Below are 3749 nucleotides of genomic sequence, written 5' to 3'. Positions count from 1 at the left end.
AAAATCTGGGTTCAGGTCGACCCGGTTAGCAAACGGGTCGGGTTCGGATTTTTTACCCTTTTCAAAAACGGGTCGGGTTCGGGTTGACCCGGAAACCAGAAATCAACCTGAAGTTGACCCGGGTCCGGGTCCATTAGCCCAGCCTAGCTGCCCTAGCCTTCTTCCCACTTCCGCAATCTGGGCTCAGCCGCTCACCTTCCCGCTTCCGGATTCCGCAATTGGCAATCCGGAACCAGCATAACCGCCCTAGCAGCCTAGCCTGCTTCGGTGCTTCTGCCTTCCCGCTTCCGCAGGTGTCCGTCCTAAGTGACCAACAGACCAAGTCCCAACTCCCAAGGGACCAAGTCTCAAGACTCCGTGGACCACAACCATGTGGTACGAGGACATGCCCGCAACACCCAAGCTCCATGCCGCTGCCCACGTATGCGATATGGCTGCCTGGCCCGACTCGCCCAAGTCCCACACCCGCTTCCGTACGTCCGCAGTGCCCAAGTCCCACTTCTCGCTTTCACATTCCCAGTTTTCGGGTCGGGTCGTGTCAACCTGACAACCCGGCAGGTCAGGTTCGAGTTGCATTTTCTAACCCGTTTGCAAAAACGGGTCGGGTTTGGGTTGACCCGAATAGGGCCGAGTCAGTTCCGGGTTCGACCCGAACCTGACCTATTACCTGAAATTGACACCCCTATTTCTAAGTCATAAGCATGAGGTTTCTTAAGGAAAAACCTAGGTTCCAAAAATTAGAATTTTGTTTTTAAATGAGATTTTATTTAAGAATGTTGTTAGGAGATGTTTAGAAGCATGCTTAAGCAAGAAATTGATTTTAGTTTAAAGATCTTGAAGTTTTTCAAATTAGGTTTTTTCCAAATTTAGTAATTTGGAGCTTGTATGTTCACAAATTCTATTCCTATGGGTCATGGGAGGTCTCTAATTAAGAGAGAATGAGATTTTGAAAAGAAAAAAAAATCCTAATTATTTTATGTATTAATCCGAAAATAATTTATTTAAAATCATGAATAGTGTAGGGATGATGATGTATAAATGCTATATAATGTTATGACAAATCTAGTGTTGTTGTTATTGTTGTACCCTTTTATCTTTAGGATATGGGTAAGAGAATGAGTATAATAAGTTTAAGGGAGATAATTAGCTATGGCATGTATAGGGTTAGTATGATATAGTGATTTGAATTGATATAAGAGGCTTATGTTGTAATTTTCTCTTAGGTTTTGGGAAAGATGAATTAAGAAGAGGTTGGTGAAGCGACGCTTTCAAAGGGCAACAATTGAGATAGGAACCTCTTACTCTATATATTCATGTTCTTTTATGTTTTTATTGTTCCTTTATATTTTTATTCTTTAGTTGATTTGATGCATCGCAAATGCATATGAAATGTCTTTATTATTTGATAGAAATGTAGAAATGTTTTTATGAATCAATGCATAGTTGATGTTTAAAATTCTAAGCATTTCATAGAAGTTTTCTTCATGTACTTACTTCATGCTCAAGGCATATGGTTGTTATGAAAATGTTACATTACATACATATGTTTATATGGAAAGAATATGTAAATAATTGTGCATGTTGAAGGCGGAGTACCAAATATGGTGCGAAAGTAAAAATGTGGCTTTTATGAGCAATACGAAACAATATGGCCATTTGAGGAAAAAGATGAAAGGAAATGAATGGCCAAAAAGATGTTTGTGTACCTGATCAGTACACTCTTGGTACTCCGATACGGTTGTATAAGATAAAGCATGAATAAGCATATGACATACATAAGACACATGGCATACATAAGGCATATGACATACATAAGACATGACATACATAAGACACATGGCATACATAAGACATATGAACTAGAACTAGCATATGTAGCAAAACAATCAAGACTTTACACTTCTAGCATACATGTAAATCTTCTTTTATAAAAGACATGTGAAGATGTTAGGGTTAGTGTTTCTTATTGAGCGTTAGCTCACTGTCTCGTATTGGGATATTTTTCAGGAGAACCAGCTGCAAAGAATGGCTGATCGTCCTTTGTTCACCTACAGTCATAGAGGACTGGATGACAAGTTCCTCTTATGTTTTTTTAGTTGATGTTTACACATTTTGGATGATTTGGCATGTTTGAGAAATTTTAAAGCCACATTTGTATATTTGAATAATACAAAATGATATGCAATGTTTATTATATATTTGGAAAATTTTAGAGGCGCTTTTAGTTTCTTGTGAAGTGTTTTAAGAGAAGTTTATGTTCTGAACGTCTGATTCCGTTCCCGCCTCGTCTACACGAGCTCACCGGTCGGGGTCGTGATATTTCAAACCATACTTGCAAGATGGAGCATTCCTAAAACATTGTTTGTTTTACATTAGAATGGATCGAGCTGTTGAGCTTGTACAAAGGTCAATACTCCTAGCGCCATTCAACGTCTTCCACCTACGGTAACTAATGTCCTTTAATTAATATCCTACTCCACAACAATAATCGCCCTCTATCCACCAACTAGCACTAGCATACAAACTTCTATTGATCGACATCATACCCTTTATGTCAATCATCAACCATTCACCGATACAAAACATTTACTACCTGAATTTGTGGTTGAACATCACTCGATGATGCCATAACACAAAATGTCAATCATCATCATTCATCAACATCGACGGCCAATGCCCAATGTCTTTCATCAATGTTGCCAACTCCTAATGCTACCTCAAGAGATTGTCTCCAACTAAATTTTATATTATATCCTTATCTTCTCTAGTTAACAAAGATGGTTGAATCTTTGTAAACTCAAAACACAATTAATGAATATATTTTGTTCGAGCAAGCCTATTTATTTTCAACTTTTTGAATTTTCCACATTAAAAATATTGTCAGCTTGATTCATGCAACTTACCTCTCTCTATCTGTATGAATAGGATCTTCCTATAAGCTAAGACATAATACTTTATTGCTTTGAATTTTCAACCAATCAACACTTATGCAATGAATTAGATGAAAGCTACAAATTATTTTAGTTCTAGCAGCAATCCTGGCTTTAGTAAATAAAAGAAATTATTCTATTAAAATCATAAAATAGTCCTACTACAAAGGTAACTTAGTGGAGTACATATAGTAGCAGCTATAGAAACATTTTAATCAATTTCTATGTACATGTTGACCTCTACTATGCATCCAAAGAAGAAAAGAAAAAGAAATAAAAAAAAAATTATTTGAAATAATTACCTGTAGCCAAATCCATCCTGAATCGCTGCTCTCATCGCTTCTACAGTCACCCCCATACCTACCCCCATACCTCTGCAATCGGCGCGATGTCAGCAACCCATTCCCGCTCGTAGAGTCGACTATTCCACTTGAGTCGTTAAATACGACTATAGGACGAAGCCTCACGGCTCACACACGCGAATCCCCCAGCCAAACTCCCGTAGCTGCTTCGCTTCCACACACAGACGAAACCCCTTCCACGCTCAAATCTCCCATTTGCAAAGCCACGACCATATCTTTTATTCTCCTCCATCCACGAGACCCTGCGACCGAACCTCCTGGGCCGAACCTTCTCTCTGTCGTCAGCCTGCTTTGCCCGATCTTTTGCCAAGATAGAGAGAGAGAGAGAGGTATCGACCAACCTCCACCCGGAAGCTCCAAACCACGGAATCCCTAACCGTCCAACTTCATCCTCCTGAAATCTACCCTAGCTGAAGCCTGCGGCCGACCTCCCTCTTACCTATACCTGAAACCGACC

The sequence above is a fragment of the Dendrobium catenatum genome, unplaced genomic scaffold (assembly GCF_001605985.2).
Source record: "Dendrobium catenatum unplaced genomic scaffold, ASM160598v2 fragScaff_scaffold_1443, whole genome shotgun sequence".
NCBI lineage: Eukaryota > Viridiplantae > Streptophyta > Magnoliopsida > Asparagales > Orchidaceae > Dendrobium > Dendrobium catenatum.
The sequence above is the reverse complement of the archived record's forward strand: the minus strand, read 5'-3'. Positions refer to the sequence as shown.